Here is a 22,119-nt window from a genome sequence, read left to right on the forward strand (position 1 = left end):
AAAACTGGGGGAGACTGGGAAAAGGAGGTGGGAGAGGGGAAGAGAGAGGCTGGGGGAGGGGAGGGCAACTAAAATGATCAGAGGTTGGGAACAGGTCCCATATGAAGAGAGGCTAAAGAGACTGGGACTTTTCAGCTTAGAAAAGAGGAGACGGAGGGGGGACAGGATAGAGGTCTCTAAAAGCAGGAGTGAGGTGGAGAGGGTGCATACAGAAAAGTTCTTCATTAGTTCCCATAAAGAAGGACTAGAGTACACCAAAGGAAAGGAATGGGTAGCAGGCTTCAAACTAGTAACAGAAAGTTGTTCTTCACAAAGCAAAGAATCAACCTGTGGAACTCCTTGCTGCAGGAGGCTGTGAAGGCTAGAACTAGAACAGAGTTTAAAGGGAAGTGAGATCAAGTCATGGAGGTTGGGTCCATGGAGTGGTATTAGCCAGGGGGTAGAAATGGTGTCCCTGGCCTCTGTTTGTGGAAGGCTGGAGAGGGATGGCAAGAGACAAATGGCTTGGTCACTGTCTTCGGTCCATCCCCTCCAGGGTCCCTAGGGTTGGCCGCTGTCGGCAGACAGGCCACTGGGCTAGATGGACCTTTGGTCTGACCAAGGACGGCCATTGTAAGCTGAGGGCTCAGGGTCAGGGGTCTCAGTGGACCCCCTTGATTTTCATGCACACCTGCTCCTGGGTGGCCAGGCTGGCAGCTCTCCTGCCCAAGCCGGCCACTTTCCTGTGCCTAGTGTGGAGATCGTGGACGAGGTCCACGATGTCCGCACTACCCCAGCCGGGTGCCCGCCTCTTGCGGTCCCGGGCAAGCTCCCGGGAGCCGCCAGCCTGGTCCCGGGAAGAGGGGGAGGGCTGGGGGGCATCGGGTGGCTGCCTCGATCCGTGCCAGGTGCAGGGTCTGCTGGCTGGGTGCTGGCAGGCTTGCACCTGGCATGGGCACCGTAGCCAGCCCGTGCCCCTTTAAGGGCTCCGGGGCCGGGAGGGGGGCAGACAAGTTTCCCTGGTGTTGGCCAGAGTGGCCACCAGGGAAACCTGGGGAGAGCTAGCCTCCCACTAGTTCGAATTAAGGGTCTACACAGCCCTTAATTCGAACTAGTAAATTCGAACTAGGCTTAATCCTCGTGGAATGAGGATTACCTAGTTTGAACTAAGCGCTTCGTTAGTTCGAATTAAATTCGAACTAACGAAGCGCTAGTGTAGCGCCTATGAAAGTTAGTTCGAACTAACGTCCGTTAGTTCGAACTAACTTTGTAGTGTAGACATACCCTAACAGATTGGTAAAACATGATCTCCCTTTACAGAAACCATGTTGACTTTTGCCCAACAAATTATGTTCTTCTATGTGTCTGACAATTTTATTCTTTACTATTGTTTCGACTAATTTGCTCAGTACTGAAGTTAGACTTACCGGTCTATAATTGCCAGTATTGCCTCTAGAGCCCTTTTTAAATATTGATGTCATGTTAGTTATCTTTTGGTCATTAGGTACGGAAGCCAATTTAAAGGATAGGTTACAAGCCACAGTTGATAGTTCAGCAATTTCCCATTTGAATTCTTTTAGAACCCTTGGATGAATGCCATCTGGTCCCAGTGATTTGTTAATGTTAAGTTTTTCAATTTGTTCCAAAACCTCCTCTAATGACACTTCAATCCGGGACAGTTCCTCAGACTCTCAGAAAGGACGGTGCAGGTTTGGGAATCTCCCTAACATCCTCAGCCATGAAGACTGAAGCAAAGAAATCATTTAGTTTCTCTGCAATGGTGTCCTTGATTGCTCCTTTTGCATCTTGATTGTTTAGGGGACCCACTGTTTTTTTTCCTGCAGGCTTCCTGTTTCTAATATACTTAAAAACATTTTGCTATTGCTTTTTGAGTTTTTGACTAGCTGTTCCTCAAAATCTTTTTTGGCTTTTCTTATTACATTTTTACACTTAAGTTGACAGTGTTTATGTTCCTTTCTATTTATCTCACTAGGATTGGATTTCCACTTTTTGAAAGATTACTTTTTATCTCTCACTGCATCTTTCACAAGATTGTTAAGCCATGGTGGTTCTCTTTTAGGTCCCTTACTATGTTTTTTAATTTGTGGTATACATTTAAGTTGGGCCTCTATTGTAATATCTTTGAAAAGTTTCCATGCAGCATGCGGGGATTTGGCCGTAGTCACTGTGCCTTTTAATTTCTGTTTAACTAACCTCATTTTTGTGTAATTCCCCTTTTTGAAATTAAATGCCAGAGTGCTGGACTGCTGAGGTGTTCTTCCCACCACAGGAATGTTAAATGTTATTATATTATGGTCACTATTCCCAAGCGGTCCCATAATAGGTACCTCCTGGACCAGATCCTGTGTTCTATTCAGTACTAAATTGAGAATTGCCTCTCCCCTTGTGGGTTCCTGTACCAGCTGCTCCAAGAAGCAGTCATTTAAGGCATCGAGAAATTTTATCTCTGCATCTCGTCTTGAGGTGACATGTACCCAGTTAATATGGGGATAATTGAAATCCCTCATTATTATTGAGGTTTCTTTTATTTTGGTAGCCTCTCTAATGTCCCTTAGCATTTCAATGTCACTATCACTGTCCTGGTCAGGTGGTCAAGAATATATCCCTACTGCTATATTCTTATTAGAGCATGGAATTACTATCCATAGTGATTCTGTGGAACATTTTGATTCATTTAAGATTTTTATTTCATTTGAGTCTACGTTATCTTTCACATACAATGCCATTCTGCTACCCACACAGCCTGTTCTATCCTTCCAATATATTTTATATCCCGGTATGATTGTGTCCCACCGATTGTCCTCATTCCACCAGGTTTCTGTGATGCCTATTATGTCAATCTTCTCCTTTAATGTGAGGGACTGTAGTTCCTCCATCTTATTATTCAGACTTCTAGCATTTTAAAAAATTGCCACTGATTATTTGTCTGCCCTTGCCTGATGTATTAGATTCTTTTATATGTGGTTGTTTGTCTGATCTGGCCCATTGTTTGTCCTCTCCCCTTCTCTATTTCTGAATACAGCCTAGAGAATCTCTATCAATGGATTCTCTTCTAAGAGAAATCTCCGTCCGATTTAAGTGCTTCTCCGCACCAATCGGCTTTCCCCAGATGTTAGTTTAAAAACTGCTCTACAACCTTTTTAATGTTTAGTGCCAGCAGTCTGGATCCACCCTGGTTTAGGTGGAGCCCATCCTTCCTGTATAGGCTCCTCCTCTCCCAAAAGTGTCCCCAGTTCCTAATAAATCTAAACCCCTCTTCCCTACACCATCGTCTCATCCACGCATTGAGACTCTGAAGCTCCATCTGCCTACCTGGCCCTGTGCGTGGAACTGGAAGCATTTCTGAGAATGTCACCATAGAGGTCCTGGATTTCAGTCTATTTCCTAACAACCCAAATTTGGCCTCCAGGATGTCTCTCCGACCCTTCCCTATGTCATTGATACCTACTTGTACCACAACCTCCCCAGCACTACACATAAGTCTATCTAGATGCCTTGAGAGATCTGCAACCTTCGCACCAGGCAGGCAAGTCACCATATGGTTCTCCCAGTCATCACAAGCCCAACTATCTATGTTTCTAATGATCGAATCACCCACTACTAACACCTGCCTCTTCCTAACTGGCATTCCCTCCCCCTCAGAGGTATCCTCAGTGCGAGAGGATACTGCAACATCCTTTGGAAGGAGGGTCCCAACTACGGGATGGTTTCCCTCTGTTCCCATTAAGTGCTCTCTTGCCCTGAGCCTTTCTTCCTCCTTAAGAGCACTGGGGTTCTCAAACTGTACTACAGTGTCCAGGAAAGCCTCATAAACATATATCTCTGCCTCCCTTAGCTCCTCCAGTTCAGCCACCCTGGCCTCCAAAGCCCAAACTCAGTCTCTGAGGGTCAGGAGCTCCTTGCACCGGGTGCACACATACACCACCCACCCACAGGGCAGGTAATCATACATGTTACACTTGACGCAATAAACAGGATAGCCCCCACTCTGCTGCTGGGCTTCTGCCTGCATTATTTCCTATGAATAAGTTTGATTATAAACAGGGTTTTTATTTAAATGTCTGGGATATAGATTATAAAAGTTTTATGTATAAAGAAGATCAGAAACAACTAATGCCCTCTAAGCACCCCCTCTAAACTCCCCTCTCAAAACTCCCTCCTGTTTGCAGTTGCCCTGGTCACCTACTAGCAGGGTTTATAAGCTCCGGCCTTCCTGATAGCCCCTCCCTCCAGCTACGGCTCGACCAATAAGCAGAGAGTTTCAGATTTCAAATCCTAATTAAGGCTTACAGCTTCCAACTGCCAGCCTGAGAACAGGGCCTTTCAAATAAACAAACAGCTCAGCCCCCTACCAGTGACCCCTGCCAATGCACTGCTGTGATTAGACACAAGCTTGAGCAGAGAATTTTAGTGACATCCCAGCTCCCATTTGCTGTGTGTAACACCCTGAATGTCTGAAATGAAAAGGATCAGAGCAGGGCATCTGTCCAATACTTTCATATGTATACTTATACTTTTGTGGGTTGAATGACTTGTATGATTTTTTTTTAATTTTCATTTTTTCATTTTTCAGAAGAACTTGAGGAGAAAGGTACAAATCCTTTGATTGATAGTTTTTTGTTAATCAGACTCAGGACATTTATTTGTATTTTGGTAGTATCACATTTGTTCTTTCAATAGACTTAGCACCTAGATTTCCAAATTATGTTAAGAGGAGATACAACTTATCTGGACACATGGGGTCTCAAAAATATACTCTGCCTATGTAGGGACATTTTATCTTTTACTTTATGTTTTTGTTAACATGGGGAAGTGCCACAGCAAAAGAGATCTCAGGTTAGACTCTGAATAGACCTCTCCATTGTAGTTAATTGTGATATTTCTTTTATTTTGTTCTACAAAGTAAATTTCCACTTTGTCTCACATTGTACTATTTTCTGACACCTTTCCCTGCATTCTTTCTCTGCTTGTGCCGTATTCTCACTCTGCCTGTTGCTGTTGGATTCCTCTCATTTCTCACTCAACCAGGAATCAATAGGTGATCAAATGGTCTCTGTCCCTACCATGCTTCCAGTTCTTCATACAACACCAGGCTGGAAGCCAGTGGTCTGTCATGAGCCCATTCTGTGATGACCCATAATGCCCAACCCCATAGAGTTGTGCAGGGGCAAGGAAATATGTGACAAGGTCAGGTCAGAGAGGGTATGTCTACACTACCACCCTAGTTCGAACTAGGGTGGTTAATGTAATCATTCGAAGTTGCAAATGAAGCCCAGGGATTTAAATATCCCGGGCTTCATTTGCATCTTGCTGGGCGCCGCCATTTTAAAATCCCCCTTAGTGCGGACTCCGTGCCCGCGGCTACACGCGGCACGGAGTAGGTAGTTCAAATTAGGCTCTCTAATTCGAACTACCGTTACTCCTCATGGAACCCAGAGATACAAAAAAAAAAAAAAAATGGAATGGAGATATATTAGCCTCAGAGTGAGCAAATCTCTGTTCCCAGGGAAACTGGCAGGAGCTTGTCTAGGTATAGCAGAGTCAACAGGAGCAGTTGAGCACCTGAAACTAATTGACTAAGAGAGGTAGAAGTATTAGTCTGTAACTTAAAAAAAACCTTAAACAACAATAATTGGTCCTGTAACAACTTAGGGTATGTCTACACTACAAAGTTAATTCAAACTACCAGCCGTTAGTTCAAATTAACTTTAATAGACGCTACACATACAAACTGCTAGTTCAAACTTAATTCGAACTAGCGGAGCGCTTAATTCGAAATAGGTAAACCTCATTCTACGAGGACTAACGCCTAGTTCGAATTAAGTGGTTACACAGCCCTTAATTCGAACTACTTAATTCGAACTGGGTGTTAGTCCTCGTAGAATGAGGTTTACCTATTTTGAATTAAGCGCTCCGCTAGTTCGAATTAAGTGGGAGGCTAGCCCTTCCCAGCTTGCCCTGGTGGCCACTCTGGGCACAACCAGAGAAACTCTTCTGCCCCCCCTCCTTGCCCCGGAGCCCTTAAAGGGGCACAGTCTGGCTATGGTGCCTGTCAGCACCCAGTCAGCAGACCCTCCACCTGGCATGGCATGAGCCAGCCACCCACTGCCACCCAGCCCTCCGCCTCTTCCAGGGACCAGGCTGTCGGCTCCCAGGGGCCTGCCCGGGGCCACAAGAGGCAGGCGCCCACCTGGTCTGGTGCGGAGATCGTGGACCTCATCCAGGTTTGGGGGGAGGCATCCAATGTCCACGACCTCCACATTAGGCACAGGAAAGTGGCCGTCTAGGACAGGATAGCTGCCAGCCTGGCCACCCATGGCCACATGCAAACCAAGGAGCAGGTTTGCATGAAAATCAAGGTGGTTCAGTGAGACCCCCGACCCTGAGCCCTGAGCTTAGAACAGAAGAACATAACGGCTATACTGGGTCAGACTAAAGGTCCATCTAGCCCAGTAGCCTGTCTGCTGACAGTGGCCAACACTAGATACCCTGGAGGGAATGGACCAAAGACAATGACCAAGCCATTTGTCTCGTGCCATCCATCTCCAGCCTTCCACAAACACAGGCCAGGGACACCGTTCCTACCTCCTGGCTAATAGCATTCCATGTGCCCAACCTCCATGACTTTATCTAACTTCTCTTTAAATTCTGTTCTAGTTCTAGCCTTCACAGACTCCTGTGGCAAGGAGTTCCACAGGTTGACTATTTGCTTTGTGAAGAATAACTTTCTTTTATTAGTTTGAAGCCTGCTACCCATTCATTTCATTTAGTGTCCTCTAGTCCTTCTATTATGGGAACTAATGAAGAACTATTCTTTATGCACCCTCTCCACACCACTCATGAGTTTATATACCTCTATCATATCCCCCCTCAGTCTCCTCTTTTCTAGACTGAAAAGTTCCAGTCACTTTAGCCTCTCCTCATATGGGACCTATTCCAAATCCCTGATCATTTTAGATGCCCTTTTCTGAACCCTTTCCAAGGCCAAAACATCTTTTCTGGGGTGAGGAGATCACATCTGTACACAGTACTGAAGATATGGCGTACCATAGTTTTATACTTCCCCTCCTCCTACTTCCCCTGGCTTCCCCCTTCCAGCTCCCTCCTCCCAGGTTTCCCCCTCCCCTCTCCCACCCTCTCTCTTCCCCTCTTCCACCTCCTTTTCCCAATATCCCCAGAGGTTAATCCCCCCCCATCCCCAGTTTTGTTAAATAAAGAGAGTTTCTATTTTTGAACACACGTGTCCTTTATTTTTTACATCAGGAAGGGGGGCTAGGGAGGGGTAAGTGGAAGGATGTGAGGGAGGAATGGGGTACGAGCCCCCGATGGGGAGGACTGGGGTGGCTCTGCGGGCTCCTCAGGGTGGAAGCTCTCCTGCAGGGCCTCCTGGATCTCCCAGATGGCAGCCTGCAGCAAGTGCAGCCGGGCTGATGGCCGAGTGCTGGGATGTGCCGAGTGTGGGCACTCAGGGCACTCCAGGACAGGACTGCTTTGCTGTCCCTCATCGAGGTAGACAAGAAAGCGGGGAACTCTGAGAACTGTCTGTCCGGGGTGGGGGTCACATCCCTTTAAGCACAGCCCTCGGCTAGCCTGAGACAGCAGCTCCACGCTCTAAGTCCTAACCTGATGCCCTGCTGGCACAGCTTCCAGCCATCCTTAACCTCGGTTCAGGGTCCACTCAATGTGGACATGCTAGTTCGAATTAGCAAAATGCTAATTCGAACTAGTTTTTAAGTTAGATGCACTAGTTCAAATTAGCTTAGTTTGAATTAACTAATTCGAACTAAATTAGTTAGAATTAGCGCTGTAGTGTAGACATACCCTTAGAGACTAACAAAAAATATAGACAGTATCATGAGCTTTCATGGGCACAATCCATTTCTTCAGATGATAGATAAATGATGCAAGTGGCACTTATTTGATCAGGAACCAACTAGAGAGAGAAATGGTGGAACTCGCCTTCATATGCAAATTTGACACGTTTACCCAAGATATGAATAAAGACATTTCCTGGATGGCCCATTATATTCAACACCCCTCCCCCTTCTTCCCCTTGCTTCCCCCTTTCAGTTCCCTCCTCCCAGGTTTCCCCCTCCCCTCTCCCACCCTCTCTCTTCCCCTCTCCCACATCCTTTTCCCAGTTTCCCCTGAGGTTCATCCCCCCCAGTTTTGTTCAATAAACCCAGTTTCTATTTTTGAAAATACATGTATTTTAATTGTCATCAGAAAGGGGGGGCTAGGGAGGGGTAAGTGGAAAGACGTGAGGGAGGAATGGGGCACAAGCCCCCTCTGGGGCAGACTGTTAGCACTCCTCAGTGTGGAAGCTCTCCCGCAGGGCCCCCTGGATCCTGACAGCCCCTCGATGGTCCTCCCAGATGGCAGCCTGCAGTCAGTGCAGCAAGGCTGCTGTCAACATGTCTACGAGATGCAGCAGAGTCCCCGGGGGCAGGTCTGGTTCCATGTTGCAGAGTGGTTTCTGGGAGGTGGGAGGAGGAGGGAGCTGGAAGTGGGAAGCAAGAGGAAGATGGGGGAGAGGAAGCTCAGGGATCAGAGTTGGGGGTCTTGCCGGGCCACATGTCTCCCAGCACGGTGGGTGCAGGGACCTCGGCGTCCCCAGGGTGATGGGGAGTAGGGTGTGGAGGTTGAAGTGGGGGGTGTGGAGATTGAAGAGGAGGGTGTGGAGGTTGAGGAGGGGGAGGTGGGAGGGAGAGAAAGAGTGGGAGGAAGAGCAGGAGCTGGGGGAGCAGTAGGCGCAGGAGCGGCATGGGGCAGCACGCTCTGCACCAGGGCCTGCAGATGGATACAGGGGAAGCTACAGTGTCCCAGAGGGGCCATGGATGTGTGCACCACCCTTTAGGCTGTTTGGGGTTAGGCCTGCAACCCCGGGGCTGGCCTACTCCTGGCCAAACCTCCCCCTCCTCCCTGCCCCCGGTCTGGTCGAGCGGAATCCCTGGAGTCCCAGGCATGTGCTGGGGCTAGCTGCCGCTTCTCTGTGCCACTTGGTCTGGCTGCACGTAGCTTGGGCAAGCAGCTCCCGCCGGAACTCCCGTTCTTCCTGCACCTGCTGCTTCATGACGTGGGGCTGGTCTTTCAGGGCCGCCAGGTGCCACTTGTGGTACCCCTGCAGTGTTGCAGTGGTCCTGCTGAGCCCTCAGGTGCGGGAGCATGTCCTGGGCAGAGTGGTGCACCCTGAACGTGCAGGTGGTGTGGCTGTGGAGAAAGAAGAGCAGTGGTCAGTTCTCCCTGGGGACACAGTGGGTGAAGCCCCACACCCCCTGCACCATCAGAGCCATTGTGCTTGCCCAGAGGCCATGTTTGGAATGTCCAGCTGTCCCTGGGCACTATATACGGGGATCTTTCGGAAAATAAAGCCTTTTCTGAAAGATCCCTTATTCCTCTTTAAAAGCCTCTTCCAAAAGATCCCCGTCTAGACTGGCGCTTTTTTCCAGCAAAGCTCCGAGCTGGAAAAAAGTGGCAGCCATGTTTATGCAAATGAAGCGGGGGGATTTAAATCCCCGCTTCATTTGCAATTGCGATGTGTCTAATTTGCATCCCTTTTACGGAAAAGGGATGCATTCTAGACACAGCCTCACAGTATTCATACAAAATACTAATCAAGTAGTGGTGGAAGCTAGAGTGTAACCAGTGTGTGGCTCTCAGGCTGCAGCTATACATGGGGGATGGAGAATGGGCAGGAGATGGTGTTGGATAGAGACAGTGTATTCTGGGGGAAGTTAGGGGGTGAGCAGCAGGAGGCTGGATATATGACAGGACATCCTTACCTACCCTATGCAATTCCTTAAGTAGCTTACCAATAGGATTGGATCTGTGACAGGGTTTGTCTTTTGCCCCTAACATTGCCTGGCTTGCCAAGTGTTGCCTCAGGTTCTGCACAAGGCCCCATTCTCCAGGTTGCACTCTCTCTCTCTCTGTCGCTCTCGCTCACCGCACCCCTCCTTGCAAATTGCATTTCCAAATTGGAACAAGCTCATAACTCTCTGAAGGGTACATCTACCTACTTACATTTTTTTCAGAATAACTAGCGTTATTCCAAAATAACATAGTCCACGTTTACACAGCTGGCAGTTATTTCGAAATAATGTTGAAATACTGGCAAGCTGGAGAACTTCTTACTCCAACTCCTGTAGCCCTCATTGTAAGAGGAGTAAGGGAAGTTGGAGGAAGAGTGCTCTATTTTGAAACGACTGGGCTACGTCCACACTCGCATGATTTTCCGGAAATGCTTTTAACGGAAAAGTTTTCCGTTAAAAGCATTTTCGGAAAAGAGCATCTAGATTGGCAGGATGCTTTTCCGCAAAAGCACTTTTTGTGGAAAAGCGTCCGTGGCCAATCTAGACGCGGTTTTCCGCAAAAAAGCCTCAATCGCCATTTTCGCGATTGGGGCTTTTTTGTGGAAAACAGTACTATGCTGTCTACACTGGCCCTTTTGCGCAAAAGTCTTTTGGAAAAAGACTTTTGCCTGAATGGGAGCAGCATAGTTTTTCCAGAAAAGCACTGATAATTTTACATTAGATCGGCAGTGCTTTTCCGGAAATTCAAGCGGCCACTGTAGACAGCTGGCAAGTTTTTCTGCAAAAGCAGATGATTTTGCGGAAAAACTTGCCAGTTTAGACACAGCCCTGAAGTCTGGAATTGACCAACACCCTCTACTATCTCCAATCACATTTTTTTCTATTTTTTAAATTCTTCTAATTTTTAAATCTATTTTTGAATAGGGATGGAGTGAATTTTTATTCCTTTCAATATTGCCCACTCTCATATTTTCAAGTCTATATCTAGTATCCAGTATCACGGTTATTTCAATGTGGTTTGTTAAATGTGTGTTTATTACAGACACAAAATATTCTTTCATCTAAGCACTGACCCAGCTTTAGGGTTATGGATCTCCTTTCCTGGAAAAGGTATAAAGCAGAATAACTGTGAGGGTTAATATTTAACATACTCCATCTGCTTTCACTTTCCCTGGTCAGAGTTCAATACTTTTGTTCAGTTTATTCAAAGTGTGTGATCCATTCCCTGCAAACACAGTCTCAAATCCCATTTTAATGCCTTTGTTTTATATAAACTGGCATTGAGGGATAGAAACCTTCAGGATTAGGGTGTGATTCACTGAAAAAGGTATGTGGTCTCTGCTTTAATCCTAAAACCTCCCTTTGTGCTGGTGGGTGTGGCTCCATTAACTTCAAGGGAGTTTTGACAATTTACACCTGCAGGGACTATGTTCTGTCATGTCTCTTGCATCAGAATTAGTTAAGGAAGAATCCTTTATATCCCTTGTTGGCTAATTTAAATTTCAAAGTAATGTTTGGGGAGCCCATGAGAATGGTGTCTGAAATCTATAACTGAGCTCATGGTGGGAAGAATGAAAGATAAATTATAATTCTTGGAACAGATGTGTCACCTCCTTCTTGACATTTTCCTTCTGTATTTGGTTTATTGTGCAGTCTGATGATTGACTGGCAGATAGAGCAGGAGGCTAGAGTATAGGCTGCTGGGGGGCTCTGCAGTCTACCTTTGCTAATGATCCATTCTTTGACTTTGGGCAAGTCATGTGGTAACTACTTTAGATGTTTAGTGTTACCAGTATCACAATAAGAATGAAAAATGTATCCACTGTTTTAAAGCACTTGGGATGCTCAGTTTGGGTGCTTCTCAAAAACAAAACAAAAAACAAACAAAAAAAACCCTCCACAACCAATTTTGTTGTAGTTGTTAATTATTTATCTATTTATTTAATTATATTCTGGTCTGTGACTGTCTCTGTAAGAATGTGATATAGCAATACAAAAAGGTCCCATATTTTTTAATAAAAACCCTTCCTAAATATTTCTCTAGATAAAAGTATTGTGCTCAGTTTGTTGTTACTCATGGGATTGTTATTTGTTGTGATAGGTTCCAGACACTTCTGAGAGTGTTCACTGATCTCAATTTTTTTACTGTAAAGTTGGACCTCAAATTCACTATTTGCATCAATCATCCAGAACATTGTCATCATATGGGTCCTAGTGGAGACATAGTTATATTATTCGTTGTTCTTCTGTTTAGGAAGGTTCTGCCATTTATTCAGAAACAATATCCAATTATACAACATGTCACAGACAGGTGATAGACTAAAACTGGTTCATCTTATTTTTTGGTGAATACTTATGAAATAATAACTGCAGACACAGATCAATGGAATATATTGGTAGAATTAGGATCACTTCATTAATCACTTTCTCGAATCTTTTAAAAAGCTACTTATTTGAAACAGGAGATCAAATCACATTTAAAATTAAGGAGACATACTTATAAGTTATTCAGATCATGTTTACACTAGGAAAAAGATGCGTTTTAACGTGGTAGAAGACATCTATTAGAATCTATAACATCTATAAATATGGCAGTCGTCGTTTTAATGTTTTAGCAACTCATGGTATACATAATTGCTCTGTCTCTGCTCTAGCATTTTAAATTGTTAGTTAACATGCACTGAAGCACACCTTCCTCAAAGATAAGATAGGACCATAGATACATTAAAATTCTCCCTTGATCATCCAGATGGTCAAATTCCATGAGTGTTGAATGCTTAAATATATGCATAAGTATTAGCTAGGGAGCAGTTTCATGCAGCACTTTATATAGATAAAATGTATTAAACTATTTATAGAAAGTAATGCACATGAGGAACTTTCATAAAATCACTGAAGTTCTTTGAAAATTTTATCCACAATCTCTTGACCAGTAGAAGATGAACAAAGGCATTTTGGGTCACTGCTTTCATCTGGGAAACTTGGTATAAAGACTGGTTATAACATGGATGTGTGGGCCAGAATCAGCCTTCATTTAAAACCATAAGCCCACTGACTTTGTAGCAGATGCACATTTGTGGCTAACGGAATAAGATCTTATGACTTTTAATTCTTCTTGGCCTGATTCTCTTCCCATTTAGCAGAAGAAACTTCATCATACTAATGATGGTATGATGGATTTTATGCTGGTATGAGACAATATGTGAGAAAATGAAATTCTCCATAAATATTTTGCTTCTTAATAATAGCAAACCTTAAAATATATTGGAGAACATTAACTCTTATAGGAAGTTGGCAAAACTAAGCTGTCTGATGCAGATAAACTCAGCAAATTGGTTGTCTGCTCTTTGGCTAACTGTTTCAGTTACAATGGAAAAGGAATGCCATAGCATTATTCATAAACGAGTAAGGTCAGACTTAGTATTAAAACAGAGTCCTTATTGTTACGGCATTTGTGCAAATGGCTGGTGTATTACAGTCATTGATGAATAATACCCATCACAAATTTCCCCTTAGAACAGGGGTTCCCAACCTGGTGCACACATACCCCCAGGGGGTATGAGAAGCTTGTCAAGGGGGTACGGGGAATACTTGGTAATAACTAAATTATCCTAACTGAAATATTCCAAAAGTAGTAGTGTTAGTGAAAAAAGTTGTGGATTCTAGAGTCTAGAATTTATTTCCTTTCATATTCAATAGGGGGTATGGGAAGATTTACTAAAAGCCATGGGGCTATGTGGACCGAAAAAGATTGGGAACCCCTGCCTTAGAAGATAGGATGCAGTAACCTCCCTCAGAGTTCTATTACAAGTTTTCCGGAAAAACTTGCCAGCTGTCTACACTGGCCACTTGAATTTCCGCAAAAGCACTGACGATCTCATGTAAGGTTGTCAGTGTTTTTGCGGAAATACTATGCTGCTCCCGTTCGGGCAAAAGTCTTTTTTCAAAAAACTTTTGCGCAAAAGGGCCAGTGTAGACAGCAGAGATTTGTTTTCCGCAAAAAAGCCCCGATGGCGAAAATGGCGATTGGGGCTTTTTTGCGGAAAAGTGCGTCTAGATTGGCCATGGACGCTTTTCTGCAAAAAGAGCTTTGGCGGAAAAGCGTCTTGCCAATCTAGACGCGCTTTTCCGAAAATGCTTTTAATGGAAAACTTTTCCATTAAAAGCATTTCCGGAAAATCATGCCACTCTAGACGTAGCCAAAGAGTACCAGAGAGGTAGCCATGTTAGACTGATCTTGGTAAAACAAAAGCAAAGAAACAAAGCAAAAAAGCAGTCATGTAGCACTTTAAAGACTACCAAGATGGTTTATTAGGTGATGAGCTTTCCTGGGGCAGACCCACCTCTTCAGATCATATTCTGAAAGTGAATTGGCATGACCATTATGTAACACAGGGATACAATGAAAAAAGTAAACAAATTACAAACTAAAGAATCAGCTACACAGAACAGAAGGTGGGTGCGAGGGGACAAGGAAGAGATAGGAAGGAGGAAATTGCTTATTGTAAGAGTCAATTAAGTGGCTAATCTGGAGTTACTACGAATATCAAAAGTGTGGAGGCTGTCTTTGTAATGTTTATATTATGGACCATTTGCAACCTGTCGAATTTTAGCATAAATAACAGTTCTGAAGTCTCCCTCCCTGATCTGGTGTTAAAGTCTCTTTGTAGTAAGACGCATATTGTCAGGTCTTTAAGGGAATGGCTAGTTTGATTGAAATGCTGATTGACAGGTTCCTGTGTGTGGAGATTTCCGATGTCTAATCTGTGAACATTGATTCTCTGGCGAAGTGACTGACCAATTTATCCAATATACATCGCAGAGGGACATTGTTAGCACATGATGGCATATATCACATTGCTGGATATACAGGAATATGAGCTTTTGATTGTATAATTGACATGGTGTCAGCCGACGGTCAGGGCAGTGTGTGTGTGTGTGTGTGTGTGTGTGTGTGTGTGTGTTATACAGAGAAAAAGGTTTAACATCCATGACTTTACTGCTAGGACCGGGGTCCCATTGCAGAGGGCAGCCAACAGGCTGACAGACACCCCGAGTTTATAGGAAGAGCTTATTACATCTCAGATTTCAACTGCTGGGATACAGGATCCTTTCGCAGTGGGCAGTCTAGGGAAGACTGAGAGATGCCCCAATGGATCTGTCACCTGGGAGTGACACGATCCAAACGCCCAAGCTCTTCCTATACCTGTCCCTTATGACCTGCTGAAGTTCTTTTAAATTGTGCTTGGTTCTGTTACAGCAACTGAAGGAGTCAGGTTAAAACTTAAACAGTTACTATTTTATTGTTACAGGGTAAACTTAGCTGTTAAATGCTACTACTGTGTTATAGATAACACAGCCACTACAAAGAACAGGACAGAAATTACACTAAGAAGTCACTTACAGGTACCATGAAACCCTTTTGGTTCTCTGAGCTCTTATTAAATGTATGCAAATAGACACCTAGCAGGTATATGTTCTCACCCCTGCGTTCCAGACTTGGCGTGGCCAGCGTCTTTCTCTCAATCCCTCGGGAAGTAGGAATAAGAGATCCTCCGGAATAGGGCTTTATTCCGGAGGATCGCGCTAGTCTGGACGCTTTTCTCCGGCTTATCTACAAGCCGGAAAAAAGCGGTGGCCATGAAAATGCAAATGCCGCGGGGGATATTTAAATCTCCCGCACATTTGCCTCTTCCCAAGTGCTACATTAGCATGCCTATTACGGAATAGGCGGCCAGTGTAGACGTAGCCCAGAGGTTTACCCCATAATGTAGGTTGCCATTGTCCATGCCGCCCCCAAGTTCCTTTCCCAGAGCCATTCCGAAGATCCTGGTGGTTGGAGTCACTGTCGTTGAACCAGGCTGGTCCCCATCTGAGGATGTCGCTCTTGTTCCACTAGCTGTTCAAGTTTAGAGGAACAAATTCAATTCCTAGTCCTGTGGAAAAGTTCAGCAGTGTACATGTCCAACAGTCCGTGGTGCCAGTTTGGATGGCATTCTGGAAAGGGTGTCTGGGAACAGCGGAGGCTGCTGTGGCCACAAGGAACGTTACAACGAGTCCAAACATCATATTGTCGGTTGGATCGGGGTCTGCCACATAACCAAGTTTGATTCTAAAAGAAAGCACAAAGTCAACCGGTCTTGTATACAATCCAAGCCTTAGTTATAGTTATTGGCATCCTTACAGAACTTGAGTGGTCCACATCCCTTTTCCTTTATAAGTTTGGAGAACGTGTGTCTGTGTCCAAGGCTGGGGTGTTTAATTACAATGATGTTCCCAGGGAATCTAGCTCTGTCTGGGTACTGAGGGGCATGCATTTCTACTGCTCCACTTCTGCAGCAGAGGCTTTTACATTTTTGCAGTTTCATATTTGCATTCTTATATTCAGTCAATTTGAGGAACACCTCTTTACAGGTTTTCCATAGAAGCCAAACTGCAGCTGCTTCCCTCTTCATTGGAGTTGAGGGTTTATATATCCATAAGTAGTTGGCCAATTTGTCTTCTAGGTCTGAAATTGTATGGACATCAGCTAACACTTGATCGGACCAAGGGCTATGCCCAAACCTTTGCAAGATTTTGTTCAAAAGGGGTGACATTTTTTACAAATGCCAATTTCTCAGTCTTCTCTCTGGAAGCCTTCTTAAAAGACTGCTTACATTTAAACATTTTCTAGTATACCCAACCTCCTTTTGGGACTAAAATAGTGATACCAATACCTCCTTTTTTTTTCTTTCTTTCAGAGGATAAGGCAACATGCCACATTTATTGAACATACATAGCTCAATCAATACTTATCATATGCATATGATACATACATTACACTCATGTACTATTACACACCCACAAGCACACTCCATCTTGTTGTTACCAAAGGTTACTCCCCCTTTTGTATCTGTTCTCACATTTAGCATTGTGCAAACAGAAATCATTTTAGATTCTCATTTTTATGTTTGACTTCTTTTCCCCATCTTTCTTTCTGGAGGGCTACAATTTGAACTTTCTGATCTCAGGTAGTTTGCTGATCAAACTTAGCTATTACCTGCAAAGCTTCTTTGTGCTGCCAGCTAGGGCATTTGCATCACAAAGGAAATTACAACCTGTTGTGGCTCCTGGAGCCTCCACAGCATTTTAATTTGTTTGCAGTTTTTACCCCTTCTACAATATACATGTCATGTCACAGGAAAATGTGCAATCTTTGTTTACAACACTACTTAGCCACATTAAACTTTGCATAGGGTGTAACTCTTTCTTTATGCTTACAGCTTTCCTGTACTTTCATTAAACAACTTGGACTGAAATGGTCTTACTGAAAGTAAACCAAACCAATTTGTTTTAAACCTACAAACAAGATTACTGAACCTTGAAAACCTCATTTATTTACACTATATATATGTATATTTACACACAGATACACATACATTCTCTCTGAACCTTTCTTACACTATTTCTACATAGCTGTACAACAATTACATTCCCTTTTTATTCATTGAGGTAGTTCAGTTCCAATAGAACCCCCTCCCTTTAGAGTTCTTTTAGCAATATCTATAATCAAATGTACGGATTTGAGTGGATTATTTACAGACATTCCTTTGGAAAAAGGGCACATTTTTCCTTCAGAATGTCTGCAAAGAAACCACAATTTTCTATCTACACCATTTTAGCATTTGCACAACTGCTCAATTCTCTCCATTCTCTGTAGAGTTAAATTCTCTGTGGGTTTTTCTTTTCTTAAAACACTTCCTTATCTCTAAAAATAAATTAAAAAAAAACCTGGCCTTGTTTCAGATATTACTCTTGTAAGTATTGTTTTAAGGATTTAGATTTCCAGTACTTACTGCCCTTTTCTCAGTTCTACCACAAGGCCTTCAATCTGTCTGTTACCTGCCTGCTTGTCTGGGCCTGATCCTGTTTTCCTTGCTAAATGGAAAGTGGCTCCTTTCCACAGACTCAGGCTTTGTCCCATTCTTTAACTTGCAAGCAGTTCTATACTTACAGAACTGCACCCACAATTCCTCAGGATTTCCCCAATCCTTTTCTAACATTTCTCTATTCCATTTTGGGTTGCACCAACATTCCTGGGCAAAAATTCATTTCTACTTTACTGAAATCAGTATTTAACCATGACTAGCTTCATGTTGCTGTATTTAAACCTATAACACAATCCTGCTGACTACTCCAAATCTGTCAGCCGACGGTCAGGGCAGTGTGTGTGTGTGTGTGTGTGTGTGTGTGTGTGTGTATGTTACCGAGAAAAAGGTTTAACATCCATGACTTTACTGCTAGGACCAGGGTCCCGTTGCAGAGGGCAGCCAATAGGCTGACAGACGCCCCGAGTTTATAGGAAGAGCTTATTACATCTAAGATTTCAACTACTGGGATACAGGATTCTTTCGCAGCGGGCAGTTTAGGGAAGACTGAGAGATGCCCCAACGGATCTGTCACCTGGGAGTGACGCGATCCAAACGCCCAAGCTCTTCCTATACCTGTCCCTTATGACCTGCTGAAGTTCTTTTAAATTGTGCTTGGTTCTGTTACAGCAACTGAAGGAGTCAGGTTAAAACTTAAACAGTTACTATTTTATTGTTACAGGGTAAACTTAGCTGTTAAATGCTACTACTGTGTTACAGATAACACAGCCACTACAAAGGACAGGACAGAAATTACACTAAGAAGTCACTTACAGGTACCATGAAACCCTTTTGGTTCTCTGAGCTCTTATTAAATGTATGCAAATAGACACCTAGCAGGTATATGTTCTCAGCCCTGCGTTCCAGACTTGGCGTGGCCAGAGTCTTTCTCTCAATCCCTCGGGAAGAAGTAGGGCGAGATTGGGTGTCCCACAGACCTCGGGAGACAATCAATACCTGGCAGCAGGTGTAGGTGATTGGAGCTCAAATGGGGTGGGCTACTAAACCCCTCTTTATACCCTTTGGGTCACGTAGGCTTCTTCCTGGTCTCAAGTGGCCAATTAGGAAAAATGGCTTTGAACACCAAGTTTCCCATGAAGGGTGCAAAGCATAATTCATACCTGGGAAAATGCAGACAATGGGCACCTCTGGTATGTGATGGACGAAGATTCCTCTCCTGGGACAGTGCAGGCGTGTCAATTACTGATACTAGCCATCAGGGCGACAGGAGGCCTCCCAGTTGTCAGCTAGCCCATTTACTATCTGGTTTCTGTTTATGGTAGAGTCAGGGACAGGCAGCACACCTGCGTTCCCAGGGCATCAAAGGCTGACTCTCTTTTTCTTGCTCTCGGGGGGGGAGGGGGAAACAAGATGGGGGTCATGTCTGGCTACACATGGGCTGTGTCCAGACTCAGGGGTTCTTTCGAAAAAAGTAGCCTTTTTTCGAAAGAACTTCCCCTGCGTCCAGACTCAAGCCGCGTTCTTTCAAAATTAAATCGAAAGAACGAGGTTTTTCTTTCGACGGCTGTACACCTAATTCTACGAGGAAGAACGCCTTTTTCGAGGGAGATCCGTCGAAAGTAAGTGAGTGTGGACGGGGGGAGCCCTTTCTTTCGAAAGTATTGGCTTCCAGGAAGAAGCCCTGGTGGACAATCTGGGCCATGGGTTGCATGTCTGTGGTTCCTGGCTGCAGCCAGTCCTTAAAGGGACAGGCACCCTCACAGCCACTTGTTGCAGAGAAGGAGCCAGAGCACACGGCTACTTTGCTGCAGCATGTCCCAGCCCCAAGAGCGTCCTGGCCCTTCCAGAGAGCCTTCTGGGGACCCAGCCAAGGGCTCCAAACGCCGGGCACCATCCTGGTCTGGCGCAGAGATCAAGAGCCTGCTGGAGCTCTGGGAAGAGGAGGAGGCCTTACAGGCCCTCAAAAGCCGGCGGCGAAACGCAGATATTTATGGCCGCATGGCTGAAGCCCTGGCCCAGAAGGGCCACTACCCCCGCACCCAGGACCAGGTGCGCTCCAAAGTAAAAGAGCTGCGCCAGGGGTATGTCAAAGCCAGGGAGGAGAGCTCCCGTTCTGGGGCAGCCCCCCACTACTGCCCCTACTACCCCGAGCTGAACCAGATCCTGGGTGGCAGTGGAGAAGCACGCACACCACGGTGGTTCGTCCAGTCTGGATTGGCAGACCCCGTGGTGGACGCTCCCGAGCAGGACCCAGAGCAGTCTGGAGACGGGGACATGGTCCCAGAGGAGGAGGACAGTGAGGAGACGACGACCCTCACCCTGGAGCCAGTCACCCAGACCCCAGAGGCCTCCCAGGCGTCATCTGGCACAGGAGAGGAAGCAGCAGGTGAGTACAGTGAGGTTGTGTCACACCCGGGGGGGGGGGGGGGGGAGGTAGGTGGGTGCACAGTGGGTGATGCACAAGGGAAACCTGTCATGCTCAGGCTGATGCCCAGGTCACACACACACAGTGTAACCTTCAGAATGTCTGATTCCCCTGTCTCAAGGGAGAGGGCATGCCCTTTTGGACAGCTGTTGCACACATGACTGATTGTGATAGAAATGTAGCCGTGTTACTCTGATCTGAGGAAGTAGGTCTGGCCCAGGAAAGCTCATCCCCTAATAAACCATCCTGTTAGTATTTTAAGTGCTACAGAGTCCAGTTTTTAGGACTGATTGTGTCTTCTTCTTTTCCTCCACAGCCGGACCAGCCGTGGAAGAGGACCGCAGCACCCCAACCCCACCTCCATCTCCATCTCGGGGACATGGGAGCCGCAGACACAGGCGTGTCTATGCGGACATCCTCAGGCAGCACGTGGAGGCCGTGCAGGAGCTCAACTCCATCCTGCGAGAGAGGGCGGAGGCAGAGGATTGATGGCGTGACCGGCTCATGGACAAGCTGGTCCTGCAGCGCACGTCCCTGTGCGCCACTCTCAGGGAGGTCTGCGGCTTGCCTGCTCCTGTGCCTGGTCCTGCTCCTCCAGAACCCTATGACCCCGCCCCACCAAACCCCCCTTCCACAACAGCATCCCTTTCCCTCCTTGGACCTCCTTCTCCCCCAGCCCCCCCAGTTCCCCAGCCCCTCTCTCCCCCTGGCCCTCCTCTCCCCCAGGCTTCCACGTCCCAAGAGCACCCCAGCCAGCCAACCGACAGGTGCACCACCCGATCCCGTAGCCGTGGAGCACCCCAAACACGAGGCCCAGGCAGGAGAGGGAAATCTGACAAGCCCCGTGCAACCTGATCCCCTTCCCCCCTCCAAGTTTCCAGTCTCCTTCCCCCCTCCAAGTTTCCAGTCCCCTTCCCCCCTCCAGGTTTCTAGTCCCCTTCCCCCCTCCAGGTTTCAAGCGCCCCCATCACCCCAGTTAAAGCACAAACAAAGGGTTCAACAAAATGTTTCTTTATTGTAAATAGTTTTTTCAACAACAAAAATGAAAAAAAATTTTGTTATGTTTGCTACATTTATACTATTGTTTGAGAATATGTACAAAAATTAAACAGAACATTTTATTTTGCAACACACCCTGGTGTTACTGATGTGTCCAAACATGGTGAGGAGATGGGTTGTGGAGGGAAGCTTCTATTGGGCCAGGGCCCAGTCCCCAGGCAGAAGCCCCTCAGTGCACTCAGTCTCAGTGGCCTCCACTGGAGAATTGTTCCCGGAGGGCCTCCCGGATGCCAACAGCAGACCGGTGAGCCTGGCGGATGGCAGCTGTCCGGGGCTGGGCAAAGAGCCACTCCTGGCCATCAGCACCTCTACCCCACCCTGGTAGGAAGGCATCCCCTTTCCTCTCCACGAGGTTATGGAGGACGCAACACGCGGCCACCACCTCAGGGATGTTGCTCTCCCCCATGTCGAGGCGTGTGAGCAAGCACCAGAATCTGCCTTTTAAACGTCCAAACGCACATTCCACCTGGTTGCGAGCCCGGTTAAGGTGAGCATTAAACTGCTCCTTGCTTGCATCCAGGTGGCCGGTGTAGGGCTTCATCAGCCACGGCATCAGGGGATAGGCGGCATCACCCACTATGCACACCAGCATGTGCACATCCCCAACCGCAAACTGGCGATGGGGGAAAAATGTTCCTGCCTGAAGCCTCCGGTAGAGGTACGAGTTCCTGAAGATGCGGGCATCGTGTGCCCGCCCTGACCACCCAACACAAATGTCCAAAAACTGGCCACAATGGTCGACCAGGGCCTGGAGGACCATAGAAAAGTAGCCCTTCCTGTTGATGAATTGGGCTGCTCGATGGGGCGGTGCACGGATTGCAATGTGTGTCCCATCGAGCGCTCCTCCGCAATTCGGGAAGCCGAGGGCAGCAAAGCCGGCCATGACGCTGTCCAGATCTGGTAGACAGATGAGCCTGTTGAGCAGCTCTGAATTGATGGCCCTCACCACCTGCAG

At 46.1% G+C, this 22,119-nt stretch overlaps 2 protein-coding genes across 4 annotated transcripts in view; both read left to right on the top strand.

Moving 5' to 3' along the window:
* The window catches only part of LOC142823370 (uncharacterized), a 287,164-nt gene that overhangs the window by 127,176 nt on the left and 137,869 nt on the right, over positions 1-22,119 (top strand). The gene's annotated exons all lie outside the window — the stretch shown is intronic.
* The window catches only part of LOC142823415 (uncharacterized), a 68,808-nt gene continuing 57,689 nt past the window's right edge, over positions 11,001-22,119 (top strand). Inside the window, exon 1 of the mRNA XM_075914443.1 lies at positions 11,001-11,139. The gene's annotated coding sequence lies outside the window, so the exon portion shown is untranslated. The remainder of the gene's footprint in view (positions 11,140-22,119) is intronic.

The sequence above is a fragment of the Pelodiscus sinensis genome, chromosome 33 (assembly GCF_049634645.1).
Source record: "Pelodiscus sinensis isolate JC-2024 chromosome 33, ASM4963464v1, whole genome shotgun sequence".
NCBI lineage: Eukaryota > Metazoa > Chordata > Testudines > Trionychidae > Pelodiscus > Pelodiscus sinensis.